At 47.7% G+C, this 22,299-nt stretch overlaps 1 long non-coding RNA gene across 1 annotated transcript in view; it reads right to left on the bottom strand.

The window, feature by feature from the left end:
* Positions 1–22,299, bottom strand: part of LOC148686762 (uncharacterized) — a 178,026-nt gene that overhangs the window by 143,650 nt on the left and 12,077 nt on the right. The window lies entirely within an intron of this gene.

Genomic DNA, 22,299 nt, shown 5'->3' with positions numbered 1-22,299 from the left:
TGCAACCTTTCTGTTTCATTCTAATCATAATTTGCAACCGCGCTTTTCCAATCCAATACTTGAAATAAGAGCCATTTGGGAAACCCACATTGGTCAATCAGGGAGGTTTTAAATGATCAGCCTTGCTCTCATCTCAAAATTGTCCAAAGGTTACACCAGATGTACGGGAACATTTGAAAAGTTGTCTTTTACATCTTTACTTTTTGTCACATGTTGGGGTGGCATTTTCTGTTCTTGACTGCATCCTGATTGTTAACTATTGCCTACAAAGGAAGGTCACAATAGTTAAAGCAGAGAAAGCAATTGCCAGTTGTTAAAGTAATCTTCTGTATATTGTTAACCTGTTTAAAGTATCTTCCAGTATAGATAATGCATTGTTGAAGACCCTCAGGGTTGTGAGGTTAGCAGCTGACCAATATCAAAAGAAAGGAGGAAGGGAGGAAGGCTAATTGGACATCTGAAGGCAGCCCTGTATAAGGAAGTTTTTAACGTTTGATGTTTTACTGTGGTTTTATACTTGTGGGAAGCTGTCTAGAGTGGCTGGAGAAACCCAGTAAGATGATGATGATGATGAAGATGATTCTTATTTATTGAATTTATATACTGCCCTATACCTGGGGGTCTCAGGGCGGTTCATAGAATAGAATCAAGATATAAAATCACAAAATACCTAATAAAAATAAAAACAACAACCCAATAGGTAAAGGTAAAGGTACCCTTGACCGTTAGGTCCAGTCGCGGATGACTCTGGGGTTGTGCGCTCATCTCGCTCTATAGGCCGAGGGACCCAGCGTTTGTCCGCAGACAGCTTCCAGGTCATGTGGCCAGCATGACTAAGTCACTTCGGATGAACCAGAGCAGCGCACAGAGACGCCGTTTACCTTCCCGCCAGAGCAGTACCTATTTATCTACTTGTACTTTGACGTGCTTTCAAACTGCTAGGTTGGCAGGAGCTGGAACCGAACAACGGGAGCTCACCCCGTCGCGGGGATTCGAACCGCCAACCTTCTGATAGGCAAGCCCTAGGCTCTGTGGTTTGGGCCACAGCACCACCCGCATCCCTCTAACAACCCAATATCCCCCCCCCAAAAAAAGAACACATTTTAAAAGAGCATAGGATGTAAATCGGATCAACCAAAGGCCTGGTTTAAAAGGAACATTTTTGCCTGGCACCTAAAGGTGTGTAATGAAGGTGCCAGGCGAACATCCCTGGGGAGAGCATTTCACAGATGGGGATCCACTGCAAAGGAGGCCCATTCTCGTGTTGTGGCATATAAAATTATTATTATTATTATTAACCACAACATTTGATAAATTCTATTCATTCATTTGGACAAGCTATGGGTGTTTAGCTTGAAATTTGATCAAAGGATTTGTGATTAAATGATATACATTTGTGTGAGTGTAGAAGACTTCAACCTCTCCTAGTAATCCTGTTACTGAAGATTGCCGGCACTGTGGCAAAACCTGGCATATAGCCTGTCACTTGTCAAGTGGTCCTGCAGGACTGCTCAGATAAAGTGCAGCTCTTTGGTGGTTTTGCTTGATAATTAATTGATCAGCCTCAAGTGAATCCTGTGGTCCTTGGATTGTATCTGCAGTGACAGGCAATGACATTTCTTTTAAAAAAGGAAAGAAAATACAACATGTGATGCTTTTTGAAGAAGCTTGTCAATATTTTCCTTTTCTGCACTTTGTTTTGAGATGACTTGATTCCTGGGGGTTTTTTTTGGGGGGGGGTGAAATATTAGGTTTGTTTGAGAGTCTATTTGAAGTAGGCATTCTTTCTCTTTAGAACATTCAGCCCAGTGCGCAACGTTTAGTTGTCAGGCCTTTCCAAATGGGAGAGAAACTACAAATGGGTCTTTTATTGATCTTTTCATGGTGGCTCACATTGACTTTACAAACACTTTCAAAAGCGGTAAGAAGCTAACTGCCAGGTGCGTGATTGTATGATGATTGGTGTAGGAAAGACGTTGATCCCACAGGGTTGTCCCATAGTGCATTGCAGCATCTTCTTCCTGCTGCTGGTATGAAACAAAGAAAAGGGCAGCGTATTTTCAGACCTGCTCTAGCCTTTCCAAGACCTCAGTGGCATCCGAACAGAATTTCACACAAGCCGAATAGGGGTCGGACTTTCAGAGACAGATTAACATTGTGAAAGCACGTATGTATACGGTTATTATATGGGGGGTCAGATGTTCTACAGCAGCACGCCCAATCCCCCCAAATCACATGAGCCTCCAGCCCATAGTACTGGCCATGCAGTTTTCAAAACTTCTTACTGCTGGCAAGGGAGTGCCTCACCTGGGAAGACCCATGCCTCTCAAACAATTCTGCGAGAAAGATCGGGAACACGGGATTGATTATCAGGAAAGCCAGGGGGAGCTGGCTCATCACTCCTCGAAGATGTTCTACTGTACGCTCAAAAGCCAGTGCTTCCAGTGCAACTAAAATTAGCTGTGAGTGACTTAAGTTGAGAACAAGGGAACCTGCCTTAGGCACGATGATGTGTTTGTTTTGCTGGTTTGAAAGGAAACTGGTCACAACAATAAACTTTGGCTGAACCAGGGCAACGTACATATTAACTAAAGCGATCCTCGCCTCACACACCCACACTAATATAAGCATCCTTCCACCATGTTAGCAACATGGCTTGATATTGCAGACACCTTAGAAACCCCAAGTTCCAGGGTTCCACACTGTATATGTAAGTTTCACTCTACCCACCAGCTTCCATCCACTCTCATCTCCAAATGGAACAGCATAGCCATTAACTCCAGCACATGCCCATACAGCTAATGTGCCATAAAACCACGATTCATTTTGTTTTTCATTTCGTAAGGATATTTGTCTTTTTTGTTGGTACTGTATTGTAATTGCCAGTAGTCAACTTTAAATATACAGTGGTACCTTGGTTTAAGAACATCTTAGTTTATGAACAACTTGGATTAAGAATGCTGCAAACCCGCAAGTAGGTGTTTTGCTTTGTGAACTTTGTCTTGGAATAAGAACATGTTTCACTTCTTTTTTAATGTGTTCCATTTGTAAATTGAGCACCCCACTCCTATGGAAAAGTATGCCTTGGTTTAAGCATGCTTTGGTTTAAGAACGGACTTCCGGAACAGATTAAGTTCGTAAACCAAGGTACCACTGTATATAATTTGCATCAGATATCGGGACGAACAGACGTTTAAGTGGGCACAATTTTTACTCCGTTTCTTATTGCGACCAGGATTTTAATGGTATTGGTTCCCTCGGAAAGTGTACATTGCTACTGTCGCAGCTCTGCTGCTGTTACTAATACTATTGAGAAAGCACCTGTGATTCGGGCAAGGTTCCTGGTATTGGTCCCCTTCGCTGCCGACGCTGTTGTGACATAGCGTCTCTGTAGAGATTTTGACCCAGACAAGGCTTAAATGCAAAAAAAGCAAAAGCTGCACAACTAGTTCCATGTACTTAGATGAGCTTAGGATGTGATTTTCAGAGGCAGGAATGCAGACATACACACACACACACACACACACACACACACACACACACACACACACACAATCACTGGGTTCCACAGAGCAAACCATAAGCAGTTTCAAAAGCAATCCGTGTGATGGCAACCACTGTTCAAAGGAAATAAGTCAAAAATTCCACAGGGTATTCCTAAACATTGACTAAACCTTTGATCCAGCATTAGAGATACAAGCAACAATTTCCCATTCCTCCTATTTCATTAAGTGGCTTGGGGGCAGGAGCTACATATCACTCCTTGGAGGCTCAATAGCATCCAAATCTTATACTGGACCAGCCCTACCATCGGGCAGAGCAAGGTGGCCAATTCAAGCGACAGAAGCTGGGGAGTGGAGAAGTGGTAGTGAAGTGTTGGGAGTACAGAGCTTTATGTGTCATGCATGACATGTCCTGTGCTCCCTAAACCAGCCTATGACCCTCGGATGAAGCGGAAGACGTTGTCCTGCCGCTGGTGATAAACTAAAATTCCACTAAGAATCCAGCTGGCTTCTGTATGTGGAACCAGAGAGACACGCTATAGTGCCTGCCTCAGACGTCGAGATATCTTGGGCTGTAGCCCATGTAGGTATCTATGGGAAACTGTGTTCTTCCTGTGCTCCCTAAACTAGCCTACCATCTTCAGATGAAATGGAGGATGTTGTCCTGCTGCTGGTGATAAACTTAAGTTCCACTGTGAATCCAGCTGGCTTCCATATGTGGAACCAGACAGACACGCTATAGTGTCTGCCTCAGACAACGAGATATCTTGGGCTGCAGCCCATAGTAGGTAGCCAAGGGAAACTGTGGTCTTGGTTAAACACGCTGAATAATTTCATTTCGGTCCTTAGATTTACATCCATTAAAAGCAAGATGATTTGTTGTCTGCCAGCCAAATCCTCTTATTTATTCCTTACACCAGCATATGAACGATCAGATGAACCACTTTTTTTATTCACGGCAACATCTCACACCATATTGTTGCATCAACGCTCTGGGGATGTGACTCTTGATTGCAGACAGGAATGCCAGCCAGCACAAACATTTAGGGCCAGACTACTCCATGTTCACAGTTGGTTGGCATTGTTTCTTTCCTTTTTTTATTTCTAAAGATGTAAGGTGAAATTAGAAGGTCGGGGCTGGTTGGAGTCATGTCAAATTTTAGGTAGTGTGCCCAGGTACACTGTGTGGGCTTCAAAATTGTTACTTATTGTCATTATTAATCATTGTAAGAATCGTGGTCATTAACCAATCTTGCCGTTTCCTATTATTTCGAAGTACTCGAGATAGCCGAGAAAAAGAAAACTCTATAGAGTTTAGTCACCCATTGGCTCTCATTGTAGGCACAGCAGGAAGGAATGAAAGCCACACATAAGGTTAGAATCCAAAGTGAGCCAGACTTCATTCCCATTTAAAATCGGTGCAAAGTTGTTAGAATATGCAGGGCTGGACTAGAACATCCTCAGGGTTCCTTCCAGCTCTACAGTTCTGTGATTCTATGACTGGTGCGATCCTGGTTCAAATCCTCACTCTACCATGAAATTCACTGAGTGATGACTCTGTACTCCGACCACTCCTTGGCAGAAAGGTGGGACACAAACAAGTAATAGTCATAACCTCTTTCTAGAAAAAGAGGTGCCAGAACTCACCACAAACGCCTCCCATGTTCTCTTAGAATGGCAATGGCGCCCACCTGAGAGGTACCAGAACTGAGTTCCAACTAGTCGTTACTATATCAAGGCCCATTTACTTTGTTGGGACCTGTGACCAATTTAGGACAATATTCAACTAAATCCTTGCACTAGTCCAAGGATTAGTGTGCTAGCCCCTCTGTGCATATGTTCTGTGCCATCCAAAACTGCTCCAGAGGGGTGGGGGAAATGCCCAGAACAGGTTTAGGGGGTTCACAGGGAGGAGAATGGGAGCATGTTCTATTGCAGAAGTGGAAACCATTGTGCTGACAGAACGCTCAGCATAGTGCTACGTAGACTACAACCCTTAATCCTGATAGAAATTACATTTCCTACATAAAGGTAATTTCTAGACAGGAATGTGTATTTGCCAAGATGCCTGGAGTATCATCCACTATGAAAACATGCTGTTGTTGAGACTGTATGATAACATATACAATTTCCTAAGCGGAAGATTGCATCGGGGTGGGGCTGGGGTTGATGTCATGTGTGAAGCAGTCCTAAGGACAATTGTACACCATGATTCATTTTGTGAACCCAATGCTCTCGTACAGCACATCTGGCACCAAGGTGCCGGGGACAACTGCAACATTGATGGAAACGGGCTGGGCACGGCTTTCTACTGCTAGCATGTGGGCGTCCCAAGAGAAAGGGCATTTGCTTGTTCATACTCCACATTTCAGTCTGTGCCGCATGCCAGTCAAAACCATCAGCAAGCGCATCAGCCACATAGGTGTGGTCGAAAGGAGCACCAAGTTGCATTGCGTTCCGCATTTTTCTGTTGCATCAGATTATTGGGGAGATTCCTCTACTGTTCTTCCTGTCATGTTATCCACAAGGGCTAATCTGTTATTTCCCCAAAGGCTACAGTTCCTTTCCAAGTTCTGGTATGTTGTTTTCAATGTGCTTCGGGGATTCCCACCCACCCCACCCATCCCCAATATAACCACAATGTGTGTACATACTGTGCTTATTTTTTAAATAAATGTATTTTAAAATGTATTTCTCTGTGTGTGTGTGTGTGTGCATGAAAGACCAACATTGTTTGAAACTGGGCAACTCTGTGTGGCAAATTTCTGGCAACGAAAGTGTTGGCTTCAGCCCCCTCCCCCCCTCCCCGTTTCGCTTTTCCAGGGTCCCTTTAAGAAAGAACATTTTAAAGCAGTTGATTTTTCACCCCGAAGTAACCTTCGCTCTTACCCGATCAGTTCCAGTCACAATGGCTATCCAGAATGAAATCTGATTTTCAGCTTGTCGGGTCATGGAAATTAAGACAAAGTATTTCCATATCTCAGCACCCACCCATTTTTCTCACAGTTTGTTGCTTTGACTATTTTTAGCTTCAGCGTGTGCCTATGAGACAGGATGGATGGATGGAGGTTTAGCCTCAGTGGCACTCGGTAGGCACACGAAACCTTTTTAATCCAGTTGTTTGCTTCCCTGAGCAGCCTGCCACCACTAATTCACAGAACAAATCACAGAGGTGGAAAATTCAAAGGTCATGGAGCCGCAGCACCTCACAGTCACGCAGGAAGAACCAATCACCAGTCTCAGCTCACTTCTTCCTTCCAGAACATAAGTTGCATGGATCTAACATCAGCCCAGACCCTCCAAGTGTCCCTATTTTCCAGGGACAGTCCCTAGATTTACAGAAGCCGTCGCAGTTTACGATTTGATCTCAGAATGTCCCACTTTTCCTCAGGATGTCCCTATTTTCATTGTAGAAATGTCAGAGGGTATGGAGTTATGCAACCCCTGAGCCAAAGAGATAAGTAACTATACAACCTTTAGAAGACATCTGAAGGAAGCCCTGTATAGGGAAGTTTTCATTGCTTAATGTTTTAGTATGTTTTTATAAATGTTGGAAGCCACCCAAAGTGGCTGGAGCAACCCAGTCAGATGGGTGGCGTAGAAACAATATTGTTGTTGTTGTTGTTAAACAGGGTGTCCCTATTTTCATCGGAGAAGTGTTGGAGGTGTGGGAACATATCCACTGGGAGCAGTCAAATGCAACATTCAGGGCCGTCTTAAGCATATCTGGCACCAGGGCCAGCTCTAGGGGAAGGCTGGTGCCACACTGTGCACTGCGCCCGCCCACCAGCCGCAACAAGAAACGGGGCAGGGCAGGGGCACCGGGGCGATCTCCGCACCACGACGCCAGGATGCCCAACATGCTTAAGACGGCCCTGTCTGGAGCCCTGCCGCTGTGGTGCGAAGATCCCTCCGGCGCCTCCCCCCGCCCCATTTCCCAGAGCCCGCCGTGCGGCTGCTGCGGGCACAGCAGCGGGGCACCCCCCTGGCGGCCCTGCGCCACCCAGCCTTGCCGTAGGGCCAGCCCTGACAACATTCATTGTTTTCCTAGAGTGGACATGCAAGGGGATGTTTGATCCAGCCAGTTGAAACTTCCTGTTCCTCCTGGCCTGGAGCATCCTTCCTTGCATGTAACTAGTGGGTGGGGATGACCTTTCCAGATCTGGTAAAAGGACAAGGCATGCTACCACTCTCTCTCTCTTTTCCATCTCCCTTTCGTCATGTGAACTGCTGGACTGCTAGCCTGCAGTCACTAGGTAAATCTCACTTATGGGGCAAACCTGTTTGTATATGTTTGAAACTTTAAGCCTAAAGCCTGACTTCAGCGATCACACTGTGCTCTGCCTGATCGTGAGTAAACTTTTTTTTTTGTTACTTATGAATAAGACTCTGGTGTCTTTATTCTTTTAGGAGGGATTTAAGGGGTCTTACCAGGAAAATATTAGAACACATTTCAATCTGGACAAGCCAGATTGATTTGTGTATTGTCTTAAGAAACTCACACGAGTTTGCAACACGTTTTCTGCTGTGTAAAGGGGAATGCACTTTGCTAAGTAAAAGAACTTGCTAACGCAAGTTAGGAAGAATATTAATAAACAATGTATCTTCTCCTGCCACCCTGAACATTCCCACAGGAGGGTGTGTCAGCCTGCTTAGATTCTAAGCACCAGCATGCTTTCTGAATGGAGTTGGCAGGTGGAATTCAAAATCACACTATGATGAATTTTCCACCTGCGCAAGCACTGCAGCTTGCCAGACGGAAGGATCCTCCCTCTCCGCCCACACACCCTTCTGGGGGTTATTCCAACTCCCCTCAAGGAAAGCCCTTGCATAGGGCTTCTGCTGGCAGAGCTCATTAGATGACACCCCCCCCCCCAAGGAAATTCAGTAGGTATTAATCCCAGGTAAATATGGGAGGGATTGCTGCCATGCAGCCTCTAAATTATTTACTCCAGTCTCAAAGTCAGCAGGAGTGGAGCGATTCCAGAGTAAGTGGATTGTTGATTGCTCTCTTGGACATGCACTTACCTTTCGGCATGTGTTTAAACCATTTAATGAATTGGACTTGCCCAGAAGAATATTTGCAAATACTGAAAGAATTCACAGCGGGTCATTAATTTCCTGTGAGACGGAGCAAAGGGCGGGGATTTGGCCTAAGACATCTCATTTAGCATTTTCTTCAGGAGAGAAACATAATTGCATGTCACACGCACAGCTGTTAAAGTTCAACTAATTATATCCCCCTCTATGCTTCCCAACAGGTACTCATTAACCGTATGTTTATATTTGACGAGGTATTGATTTTTAAGTGCAAGCACTTGCCAATAAGAAAAAGGCAGCGGCTGGAACATTAAACTGTCATTTGCTAGTGAAAGCTTTCCAAGAGATCAGCAACTGTCATTGTCTTCCTTCTCTTGGCTTGTTTACACTTCAGAATAGTAGCAGAAGCTAGCCGGGGGGGGGGGGGGCAGAGCCAAAAGTGGATGGGGCCATGTCCATTTCTCTCTCTTTCTGGCACCCCCTTCTCCATCCCTCCCTCCCTCCCTCTCTTCACCCCTGCAATATGCTTTCCAAAAGGCAAGCTCTCCACCTTCCATCTTTCATATACGGAATGTCCTGTTGTACAAATGGCTGTCCCAAGAACAGTCTTCAAATGACAGCAGAGAGACTCCACCAGGAATGTGGACAGGTAGCGCATAGTTTACATGTGATGGTGGCGCTCCATGTGGAACAATGGTACAGTTGGTGGAAAACCTGTAGAAGGCCAGATGACATCTTGGCACAGCCCCATGGCTGTCATGGCAGCCATGAAGTCCTGAACTCCTCCAGACAAGGTGGCCTCAGCAGGAACGCTGACATCCCCCACAAACCAGCATCATGGGAATAGTTAGGACTAGGTGACAGACCACATCTTATCAGCTCAGGTAGGGAGACTACTCTGCAGCAGAGTAAGGAACATGGAAGTATGGCGGCCAAAAAATAAATAAATCCCCTTCCCACTTCACACCAATTTTCTCTTTCATGAAATATTATTATATGATGAACACACGAACTACGAGCAACAGAAGAACCTAAAGATTATAGTAGTGTTGTTATAAAAGATAGCAGATAGGGTGCAGCAGGAGAAATATAAACACCATGGAAAAGGGGTGGGAATTCAACAAAAATAACAAAGAAAAAATGTTTTACTATGTATTGAAATGTATGCGTTACATTTTTGGAAAACTTAATAAAAATATGATTTAAAAATTGTGTCTTCCATGGAGGTGAGATCTCTGGAGTTTGCTGCCTATCTGTATATATTACGCAGATGCATCATTTGAGGGGAAACATTTATTAACTTTAATAACAAGTGATGCCCACTAAAGACTGGCAGAAGAAGAAAATTACTTAGAACTCTGTGGCTTAGAACTGCGGAAAGTATAAAGCACAGTATTACATCAGTTTGCATTAATGCCAAAAGGAGGTAAGTCCCAGAAAGCAACACTTAAAAGAACTCAGTGCATCTGAAATTGAATTAATTTCACACATACTCCAGGTAATTTATTCCGATACAGAAGGAAATCTTGGGCAGGATTCCTGTATTGTTTGGGGCACTCATTCTGCCGTACCAAATAATGTAGTCAAGCCCATTGAGACGGCAAGAGCTGATCAGGAACTGCTAGCGTGATTGTTTGCTGGTAATGGAGAAGGTGCTGACACCAGCCACAGCTGGAAGGAATAACTTACGGTGTAACTGGTAAGACGCAATTAAACTAAAAGCAGATTCACTAGCAGCCTATTTTTCAAATGCTGAAAGCTTGCTAGAGAGCAGACACGCTGCCCCTGCAATTGCAACACACATTAACACTGGTAAGCCTTGACTTGCGACGAACTTGAGTGTTTCCAGCATCAAGGACCGTTAAAGCAGAATGAGCAGGAATGTGGCTCATAAAACCGACTGATGTCTAGAAAAATTAACAAGAGGCTAGTTCAAAAGGAAATATCATTAAATCTTTAATGCGTTCTTGTTCTGCTTCAGACTCTACTCCCTTTAGGGTTCCCCCACCACCACCCTCCGCTTCAGCTTCCATGAAAACTCTTAGTTGCAGTTAAGAAAAAAGAAAAAAACAGGAATGTAAACTGCCATAATCTCTCTCCATGTTTATCTGGCATGATTCCATTTTTATGCCTCGAAAGGCATGGGGCTGTTCAGCCACTGGAAATATCAGGGTTTTTTTAGCTAGGGGGCAACAGATTGTATATATGCATTCATGGCCATCTACAGAAAGGCCTAAGCGAGATATAAGATAGGCTCCTCCAAGCCCTGGGAGAACTGGCACGTCACCACAGCAGAACTGGGCAAGACCCATTTGCAGCATGAGCTAATTTGGATCGGAGTTTTTGGGCTATAGCACAAGTTACACAGCAGCAGAGGGTCTTAAGAACTGGGCAAATAAAAGCCCCTGCAGATAGGCTAAAAGGGGGGGAAACCCTATAATCCCAATTTACAAATTGAGAGTAAGATATCTAGCAAATAAACATTTTGCCTGGGGACCACATAAAAATACATATAACTGTCAAATTAATCTAGGAACTTGCATGGCGAGAGGCAGGGGGTGGAAATCATTTTCATTAGCTTCGTTGCAAAGGCCAGGACCACTTTCCCCGCTCTCACATGGAGAAGAAACATTCTGCACTTGAAAAGCACTGGGGAAATGTGAATTTCACAAGGGCACACAACTGTAATCTGGACTTTTCGTGCTTCCTTGAAAAAAAGAATCCACACAAAACAGGACAGGGCAGAGCTCATATTAAGCGGCAGTGGAACTGAAACAGGATGGAATTGGGCTGCTCACCCAAACTCTGCTCAAAAGGAGAACTGCTAAGAAGTTTAGAACTCTTCAACATAGAAATCAGATGGGTGGGAAAGGGACTATTACATATTTCCTGAAACCCTAATAAAAACTATGTGACAGCATTCCTTATGAAACATCTGTCCGTCCTTCATTCCGCTTTCATTTGAAATACTTACGGGGAGGAAACAGATACTTGAAACAGAGTGTTTCCTTGAATCCTCCGAGAGCTGGCATTCCTACTGACTGTGATGGGAATGAGTATCCACTGCCAAACTATGCTAGGGTTCTTCTGATATTTGAAACTGGTCATTTCAAGACCCCATGGTGCAATCAAAACGGCTTAGTCTCCAGTTTGGCTTTGCAAACTCCAACACGACTTGGTACCCATTGAAGACCATCATGTATATAGAATACTTATTTATATATATATAAAGGCTGGAGAATATCATACTTAGCAATTTATTTTGAGGCACCCCAGCTATGCCATTTGGCTCACTTCATCTTGAAGGATGAAGATGAAGGCATCCAATAATCTCACCTAGAAAGTGTCTGATGGATTCGCCTAGGAAATCACATCTCCATTGTGGTCTAATTGGCTGCATAAAGTGGATAAGAGATTCACTAGAACGACGTTAAAAATCTGGGTAACAAGGAAAGAGAAGCTGGCTCCAGCAATATCTCTTCTGATGCCCTTAAAACATCTTTCTGATTTTTATAACGCATGCAGAATCCATGGCTTTGAAGGCTGGAGCAGCCAGGGTCTCTGTAGGTTGATAGATTTCTACATAGTGGCAGTCCTCTAATGGAATTACAGCAGAAAACAAAATCACAAGGTATCTCCATGCTTTTGTTATTGTGGAGAAAGCTTGTTTTTGGAGAAATAACCTGCTAATGAACATAGCAAATGATAAGGGACAATTATGCTGGAGGCATACCCTTGACGAGGTGAGCTCCCGTTGTTCGGTCCCTGCTCCTGGCCACCTAGCAGTTCGAAAGCACATCAATGTGCAAGTAGATAAATAGGTACCACTCCGGCAGGAAGGTAAACGGCGTTTCCGTGTGCTGCTCTGGTTCGCCTGAAGCGGCTTAGTCATGCTGGCCACAATACCCGGAAGCTGTACGCCAGCTCCCTCAGCCAATAAAGCAAGATGAGCACAGCAACCCCAGAGTCGTTCGCTACTGGACCTAATGGTCAGGGGTCCCTTTACCTTTATGCTGGAGGAGACTCTTGAGAGTCCCATGGACTGCAAGAAGATCAAACCTATCCATTCTGAAGGAAATCAGCCCTGAGTGCTCACTGGAAGGACAGATCCTGAAGCTGAGGCTCCAATACTTTGGCCACCTCATGAGAAGAGAAGACTCCCTGGAAAAGACCCTGATGTTGGGAAAGATTGAGGGCGCAAGGAGAAGGGGACGACAGAGGATGAGATGGTTGGACAGTTTTCGCAAACATGAATTTGACCAAAATGCGGGAGGCAGTGGAAGACAGGAGTGCCTGGCGTGCTCTGGTCCATGGGGTCACGAAGAGTCGGACACGACTAAACAACAGCAACATATTTATTATACAAGGTTGTATTGGACATAACTAAAAATGTTTGGGAAAAGGACATTGAGTGTGAAACAAAGGACAAACAATAGTTAAGGTCTGTGGTTCAAACCCCCCATTTAAGAAGGCTCAAAAACAAAGTGTGTATGCACCCTCTTTGTTTTTAGTATTATTTTTGCAGGTGTTTGTAGGGGTTCTTTTTGTAGAGAGGGGAAACTCTTGGTTGTTCTATGAAGCCAGTCTCATTCAGTTTAACAAGAGGGCTTAAAATATTGAACAAACCTGTCTGGAATGGCAGGCAAGCTGAAAATCAGATTTCAGCCAAGTGTGAATGGAAAATATCTAAATTATTTAATCTCTAGAAAATTAGGATTGATGAAAGATGTGCCAACTCAACCTTGGCAAAGGAAACACTGCTGGGACCACTGTCAGAAAAGTGAAGCTCTGACGGATTGTGGAGGTCCTGTCTTTGTAGGTGCCTTTAAAAAATAGGAGGCTTGCTTCAGTTGCAAACTTGTGCTAACTAACCCTTGGACAATATGCTGTGGAAAGGAGAGAGAGAGAGAAAACTAAATATTTATGGCACCTTGTGCTAAGCTTCATGTGTTTACCAAGTTTCACTAATGCAGAAAGTGAAGGTGATTTATTTATTTTTGCTCTGTATAACAGTGTTGTGCACTGCATTTGGACAAATCCTGACTCCTAAACTAAGGTTGAGCATCTTGGAGGGATTTGATGCTTGCCCCAAAAGAAACATGGTCTGCACAAGGCTACACAAGTGAAAGCAGGAGTCTGAAATGCTTTGTGGTGCCTCGGTGATTCAGACATCAAAGAGATACTGCAGACAGGTGTCTACTTAAAAGCAAAATTGAGTCTCCAAGCAAAAGTAGTGCAGTGTGCAGGGGAAGACAGAGCAACCAACAGCTCTAGCTTGTGATAAGAGAGAATGAATTTACAAAGCCCTCCAATCCCTGTGTTTTGGGAACAAAAGCAGTTTTACAAGAGCAAAACACATGTCTCTAAGGTTAAGGAAGATACCAAGATAGGGAGGGGAGAGGTTGGATGGAGAGCTCTATTGGTCAAGCTTCTAAGCAGAAGGTATGGTTTTTACCCTGAAAGTGAATCCATTTTAGTTCTCCCCAGCTCAAAATCAACTTTAAATATGCCTGGTACAAACATCCTTAGACTTATTTGTCTGCAATTTGGCAGGTTTCTTATGCAGAGGCACCTCTCTCATGCCTCCAATTTCCAGAACAATTACCCGTGAAACACTAGGGCAGATTCAGCCATTGCTTTTTACACACCATAAAACTGTAAAGGCTGCCCTTGTGAGAAAATCACTCTAGCTATCCTTCTGCAATTTGGCAGGATGCATGCCGTCAGAAGGGGTGACCTTGCATGGAAATTTCATCCAGTTCTCCCCAAAACTAATAAATAAATAAAAAGTTATAGATGTTTTCCCTTTACAAAAACAGCTTTTGAAGATCCCCAACACAAAAGCTCCTGGACCTATCTGCCTGCAACTTGGAAGGCTTTATCCAGGCTGGAGGGGCCACCCATCAGCTCAAGTGAGAGATACACTGCTCAGTTCAAGAAAGAGATGTGCACTTCTGGGAATGGGCCAATGTACACATTCCATACATGAGTCACATGAATCCCATAGTACCGATGTCAGTGCCAATTAGCTGATTTGTCATAGGGAGCACATGGCAAAACAAATATCCCTAAATGATGCTAGTCAGTAAACCAAGTGATTTGCTAAAAGAACATGGAAATCTCTCAATTGTTGCAGGCCAATCTGGTCAGTGTGGAAATGGTTTTATTGTTTTCAAATCAGTCATAGTCTAGAGTCAGCAAAATCCACCCATTGAGTTGTCCTACGGGAATTTTTATTAAGTCTTTGTGGCTTCAGTAATGAAGGAAAAATCACGAATCACAAATGCCAACAGCTCACAACTAAAGCATCAGATTAAAACCTGTTTGAATAATCTCACACATGTATGTAATTCTGTCTTTAATCCAGTTTTCTCCCAAAACTGTACCTAGGAAACTTGCAGAGTGTATACCCCTTATTGTTTTGGATTGTTACAAAACTCCAGGTGATTCCTTCTGGAATCAGTTAAAATGTATTACTGAACAATTTGTAATGAGTTATTTTACACGGTTTGGGAATATAAACAAATATTTTGAGCAAGTACATTATTACCTTTGGTACCATTATAAAATACAAACATATCCCTTCTTGGGCTCTGCACCCCACCCCAGAGATGTTCTCTTAATCTCTGCTCATCAGTTTTCTGTTGATATAGTCATTCTAGCCTGTCTCAGTGCCTCCTGTGTGACATTTTTAGATTTAAGGATGACTTCTGAAATAGCCAGTGTGGTGTAGTGGTTAAGAGCAGCAGACCTGTAATCTGGTGAACCACATTTGCGTCCCCGCTCCTCCACATGCACCTGCTTGGGCTAGTCACACTTCTCTGGATGTTTTGGACCACAATTCCCATCTTCCCCAACCACTGGTCCTGTTAGCTAGGGATCATGGGAGTTGCAGGCCAAAACATCTGGAGGGCCGCAGTTTGGGGATGCTGTCCTAGGCTCAGTTAGGTCACACCCTCTCACCTCCAGGGAAGAAGGAAATGAAGCTTCCTTTGCTTATTCTCTTCCAGCAAGTGAAACTGACCTGGCAACATGACTGGGCTTGATCACTTCAAGCCCAGACCACATGTTCAGAAACATTTTTCTGTATTTTGTAAGCCCAAGATTTCTGCCTGTGTTCTTTTTGCTGCTGCATGGAATAACACATGAATCTGACCTTTGGAGTTTGTAAGTAAAGTATTTTACCTTACTAATGATGTGGTCCGTTCATGGCGAGAAAGATAAAAAGGAGAAATTCTGTAAGCAGACTAAACAGAATATAAAAGGTTTACATTTAAAAGCTTATAATTCCCACGCTTCAGTGTCACTACATATTTTGTAATTTTAAAGCTCTGTTGGGACTCTCTTACTGGAGAATGTGTTTAGCCCCACACCTTGGAGCTAGGAATCCAACCAATTCTTTTATTAATTAACAGACATGGGATATCTATTTTCCACCCCACACAGAGCCCACCTTGAGACTCATAGCAGGAGTTTGAGTTTTGAAATGGGAACAGTTTTTCCTGTCTTGTGGAGAGCTCTTAGATCGTCAAGGCAATTTCTCACAATTTGCGTGACATCTTTTCTGTGAGTGAGATGTGGGGGGGGGGGAGATATGCTTGCTGCAATTAAGCTTTTTCTTCTTCTTTGTACCTTTTCCTTCCTTTTATCTAAAATCACAGTCAGCCCAGCCAACACTTCATGCTTTCTTATGTGTACTGAAAGCATAATCCAGCTGAAATGAAAGAGCTGAGTCATAGGCATTGTTGCTTTCTACAGCAGTCTTGGTGGTGTAGGAATGGTGGGGTCCCTGTCCTCCGTCCCCCGTCCCCCACCCCCGTTACTAGTTCTCCTGCACTAGATGAAGATGGAAATTAACTGGCTTATTTGATGTTTAATTGTGGTGATGATTATTTATTTCACTTACTTACTTACTTACCACATTTATATACTACCTTTCATCCAAGGCAGTTTACAATTTGTACTACTAAAACAAACAAGAGTGCTAACTATAGGACAATAGTTTTCTCATGAATGATATACACTCTATGGTTTGGGCTTCTCCTCTCCTGCCTCCCCTCAGGGTCTTAAGAAGGTGAGAGTGGGATCACCCAAGCATTTCTCTCAGGACACTGCCTGTAACTTCAGGAGGTAATGATATCTATGCCACCTGATTCCTCTTATGCATTCCCTTAGGTTTTTATTAATTCATTTTTAATTTATTTATTTATTTTGAAGAACTGGAAGCAGAGGGAGCATGAAGATGGATTTTAAGGCTGCATTGCCACGTGACTGAAATCTGTTGCAACCCCTAAAGAGAAGGAGACCTGAGTAGGGCGGGCATGGCCTGTGAGCCCAACCCCACATTTTGCACAGCGGCTTGGGGAAGGGCAATGGAGCTATGCAGACTTGCAGCAGTTAGGGGATTTCCAGTCTCTTTCGTGACTCACTGCTGCTCCCTAGGAATACCAGAAGCACAATAAACTGTGCAAAAATTAGCGTGTGCACACAAAAACACACCATGCAAGAGTCCAACCTTTGAATGCAGATTCCTAGTGCTGAATCTGGATTAAATTGACCGAGAAGCATTATATGATACTAGTGTATTTCAGCCCGTTCAATAACGGGCGCTAGAAGATATGTGAGAGGAGCAGCGGGGCTGCGGCTTTCCCTCTCTCTCTCTCTAGAAAGAAATGCTTTTAATGATAAGACATAATGTTTAACTTGTGTACTAAGGGCAGCGGAGGTGCAGCCTTAGAACAGTTTGGACAGGAGGGTTCAGTGACCGCAGTTAGACGATTACATTAGCAATGCCTGATCACTTAATTCAGAATATATGGATAGAATAATCATAGAGCTGGGAGGGACTCCCAGGGTCATCTAGTCCAACCCCCTGCAATGCAGGATTCTTTTTGGCCAACGTGGGGCTCGAATCCTTGACTCCCTGAGATTAATGAGTCTCATGCTTTAGTGAACTGATGGTGCACAGGGGAAGAATACGAATACTTCAGATGGCACTGCCTAGAAAACACCAATTCTCACATTCTAGGAGAAGAGAGTCGGCGCCCTGCCCTCGCCCGGGAGTGCTGCTATCACCGATGCACCTGTGACTAAGCCCAAAAGCGCAGATATATCGTGTGGGACCCTCCCCCGGAAGACACAATATGAAATATTGGCGGGGGGGGATGAGGGAAAGAGGGGGGCCAGCTGCGTCCCCCTTCTTGACGGGGCAGCGTCACTCTCCACGATCAAGTGAAAGGCTGTGTGACAGGGAGGAAACGACACCCTTTCATCCTCCCCACCCACCCCGTGAAAGCCAAGAAAGAAAGAAAAAGTTTCAGGAAGATCCAGCCTTTTCCTGTCCCTATAAAGTTGTCTCATCATCTGCCCAATAAAAGACCTAAGTGCCATAACAGGATCAGGGGCCAACCTGGCAGGACACTGGGGGAAGAAGGTGAAAGGCTGTAGCAAGTAAACAGGGCTGGTGAAGAAATCTCAGCCTTTTACCAGGGGACGCTGTGGCTTTAAACCATTCCAAGAAGGGTTTCCTCAAACGTCCCCTCCCTGCTCGGTTGCCTCGCTCACCCGTGCTCCGGTGTCTGATTAAATGAGAAGGAAGTGTGGAAGTGAAGCTCTCCCTTTAAGAGGCAGCCTGCAATGACAATTTCAACAATTCGTGGTTGCAGGCTGCCTCTTAAAGGGAGAGCTTCGCAGCCTCCACTCCCAAACTTCCTTCTCGTTTAATCAGACCCCAGAGTGCAGGGGGGGGGGGGAGAGGAAGAAAGAAGGACAGGGCGGGGGAGGTTCAAGGAGGTGAGAAAGCGAGCGAGGCAACGGAGAAGGGAGTGGAAATTACAATGGCAATTTCAACATTGCAGGATGGCATTCCACAGCTCTCACTCTTCCCCTCTTGTTCACATCGGCAGACTGAGGATGCCGGCGCTAGAACATCCCGGGGTTGCCGGCTCTGTCGGGTGGGGGGGAGGGAGAAGCAATCCGATCCTCTGCTTCTCCCTGCCCCCACCTGACAGAGCCAAATGCCGGCTCTGTCGGGTGGAGGGAGGGAGAAGCAATCCTATAGGGACAGCGGGGTTTACTGCTGTGTAAGCGGACAGAGAATTGTACTGCTGGCAAAAGACGTGCTTCTTCTCTCCCGCCCGCTCCTTCAAGGCGCCCCTTGGAAGGAACTTCCTCGCTTGGAGCAGCAGTTGGCGGCCGCAGGGAAACGGTAGGTGGGGGGGGGAGAGCGCGCGTGTGTGCGCGTTCTGTCTCTCCGTCCAATCCCTGTGTCTCTGGGGTACATGCGCAGTACCCCAGGGACACACGGGACACAGGGACTGGACGCAGGGACACTTGCATATCCTATATAACTAGTGGTTTTCAGCCCGTTCAATAACGGGCGCTAGAATCCTGGGGTTCGGAGAAGCGCTTGCGCAGCGCTTCTCCGAACCCTGGGACCTGTCCTTGCTGTCGGCGGCAGGGAGACAGGAACGGAGGAGGAGAAAGCGCTGCTTTCTCCTTCTCCGTTCCTCTCCCGCAGCCGCCGACAGGAAGCAGACATCCCAGGGTTCGGAGAAGCGCTTGCGCAGCGCTTCTCCGAACCCTGGGACCCGTCCTTGCTGTCGGCGGCAGGGGGACAGGAACGGAGGAGGAGAAAGCGCTGCTTTCTCCTTCTCCGTTCCTCTCCCGCAGCCGCCGACAGGAAGCAGACATTCCAGGGTTCGGAGAAGCGCTTGCGCAGCGCTTCTCCGAACCCTGGGACCCGTCCTTGCTGTCGGCGGCAGGGGGGCAGGAACGGAGGAGGAGAAAGCGCTGCTTTCTCCTTCTCCGTTCCTCTCCCGCAGCCGCCGACAGGAAGCAGACATCCCAGGGTTCGGAGAAGCGCTTGCGCAGCGCTTCTCCGAACCCTGGGACCTGTCATTGCTGTCGGCGGCAGGGGGACAGGAACGGAGGAGGAGAAAGCGCTGCTTTCTCCTTCTCCGTTCCTCTCCCGCAGCCGCCGACAGGAAGCAGACATCCCAGGGTTCGGAGAAGCGCTTGCGCAGCGCTTCTCCGAACCCTGGGACCCGTCCTTGCTGTCGGCGGCAGGGGGACAGGAACGGAGGAGGAGAAAGCGGCGCTTTCTCCTCCTTCCTTCCTCTCCCCCAGCCGCCGACAGGAAGGACGCGCGCACTCTCCCCCCCCCCGCCTCCTCCAACCGCCGCTCCTCACGGCCAGGGAGGGTTGTGAGGAGGCCTTCGCCGGCCTCCACCCCGGCGGGAGCGGCGGTTGGAGGAGGCAGAGTGGGGGGAGAGTGCGCGCGCGCAGTCTCTGCTGTCCAATCCCTGTATCCCTGGGGCACATGCGCAGTGACCCAGGGACACACGGGACATCTGGACGCAGGGACAACATGGACATTATTATATAGGACTAGTGTATTTCAGCCCGTTCAATAACGGGCTCTAGAACATCCTGGGGTTCGGAGAAGCGCTTGCGCAGCGCTTCTCCGAACCCTGGGACCTGTCATTGCTGTCGGCGGCAAGGGGACAGGAACGGAGGAGGAGAAAGCGCTGCTTTCTCCTCCTCCGTTCCTCTCCCGCAGCCGCCGACAGCAAGGACACCTCCCAGGGTTCGGAGAAGCGCTTGCACAGCGCTTCTCCGAACCCTGGGACCTGTCATTGTTGTCGGCGGCAGGGGGACAGGAACGGAGGAGGAGAAAGCGCTGCTTTCTCCTCCTCCGTTCCTCTCCCGCAGCCGCCGACAGGAAGCAGAACTCCCAGGGTTCGGAGAAGCGCTTGCGCAGCGCTTCTTCGAACCCTGGGACCTGTCCTTGCTGTCAGCGGCAGGGGGACAGGAACGAAGGAGGAGAAAGCGCTGCTTTCTCCTCCTCCGTTCCTCTCCTGCAGCCACCGACAGGAAGCAGACATCCCAGAGTTCGGAGAAGCGCTTGCACAGCGCTTCTCTGAACCCTGGGACCTGTCCTTGCTATCGGCGGCAGGGGGACAGGAACGAAGGAGGAGAAAGCGCTGCTTTCTCCTCCTCCGTTCCTCTCCCGCAGCCGCCGACAGGAAGCAGACATCCCATGGTTCGGAGAAGCGCTTGCGCAGCGCTTCTCCGAACCCTGGGACCCGTCCTTGCTGTCGGCGGCAGGGGGACAGGAACGGAGGAGGAGAAAGCGCTGCTTTCTCCTTCTCCGTTCCTCTCCCGCAGCCGCCGACAGGAAGCAGACATCCCAGGGTTCGGAGAAGCGCTTGCGCAGCGCTTCTCCGAACCCTGGGACCCGTCCTTGCTGTCGGCGGCAGGGGGACAGGAACGGAGGAGGAGAAAGCGGCGCTTTCTCCTCCTTCCTTCCTCTCCCCCAGCCGCCGACAGGAAGGACGCGCGCACTCTCCCCCCCCCCCCGCCTCCTCCAACCGCCGCTCCTCACGGCCAGGGAGGGTTGTGAGGAGGCCTTCGCCGGCCTCCACCCCGGCGGGAGCGGCGGTTGGAGGAGGCAGAGTGGGGGGAGAGTGCGCGCGCGCAGTCTCTGCTGTCCAATCCCTGTATCCCTGGGGCACATGCGCAGTGACCCAGGGACACACGGGACATCTGGACGCAGGGACAACATGGACATTATTATATAGGATAATGTCCATGTTGTCCCTGCGTCCAGATGTCCCGTGTGTCCCTGGGTCACTGCGCATGTGCCCCAGGGATACAGGGATTGGACAGCAGAGACTGCGCGCGCGCACTCTCCCCCCACTCTGCCTCCTCCAACCGCCGCTCCCGCCGGGGTGGAGGCCGGCGAAGGCCTCCTCACAACCCTCCCTGGCCGTGAGGAGCGGCGGTTGGAGGAGGCGGGGGGGGGAGAGTGCGCGCGTCCTTCCTGTCGGCGGCTGGGGGAGAGGAAGGAAGGAGGAGAAAGCGCCGCTTTCTCCTCCTCCGTTCCTGTCCCCCTGCCGCCGACAGCAAGGACGGGTCCCAGGGTTCGGAGAAGCGCTGCGCAAGCGCTTCTCCGAACCCTGGGATGTCTGCTTCCTGTCGGCGGCTGCGGGAGAGGAACGGAGAAGGAGAAAGCAGCGCTTTCTCCTCCTCCGTTCCTGTCCCCCTGCCGCCGACAGCAAGGACGGGTCCCAGGGTTCGGAGAAGCGCTGCGCAAGCGCTTCTCCGAACCATGGGATGTCTGCTTCCTGTCGGCGGCTGCGGGAGAGGAACGGAGGAGGAGAAAGCAGCGCTTTCTCCTCCTTCGTTCCTGTCCCCCTGCCGCCGATAGCAAGGACAGGTCCCAGGGTTCAGAGAAGCGCTGTGCAAGCGCTTCTCCGAACTCTGGGATGTCTGCTTCCTGTCGGTGGCTGCAGGAGAGGAACGGAGGAGGAGAAAGCAGCGCTTTCTCCTCCTTCGTTCCTGTCCCCCTGCCGCTGACAGCAAGGACAGGTCCCAGGGTTCGAAGAAGCGCTGCGCAAGCGCTTCTCCGAACCCTGGGAGTTCTGCTTCCTGTCGGCGGCTGCGGGAGAGGAACGGAGGAGGAGAAAGCAGCGCTTTCTCCTCCTCCGTTCCTGTCCCCCTGCCGCCGACAACAATGACAGGTCCCAGGGTTCGGAGAAGCGCTGTGCAAGCGCTTCTCCGAACCCTGGGAGGTGTCCTTGCTGTCGGCGGCTGCGGGAGAGGAACGGAGGAGGAGAAAGCAGCGCTTTCTCCTCCTCCGTTCCTGTCCCCTTGCCGCCGACAGCAATGACAGGTCCCAGGGTTCGGAGAAGCGCTGCGCAAGCGCTTCTCCGAACCCCAGGATGTTCTAGAGCCCGTTATTGAACGGGCTGAA

Source organism: Zootoca vivipara, chromosome 2 (genome assembly GCF_965207765.1).
Source record: "Zootoca vivipara chromosome 2, rZooViv2.hap1.1, whole genome shotgun sequence".
NCBI lineage: Eukaryota > Metazoa > Chordata > Lepidosauria > Squamata > Lacertidae > Zootoca > Zootoca vivipara.
The sequence above is the reverse complement of the archived record's forward strand: the minus strand, read 5'-3'. Positions and strand labels throughout refer to the sequence as shown.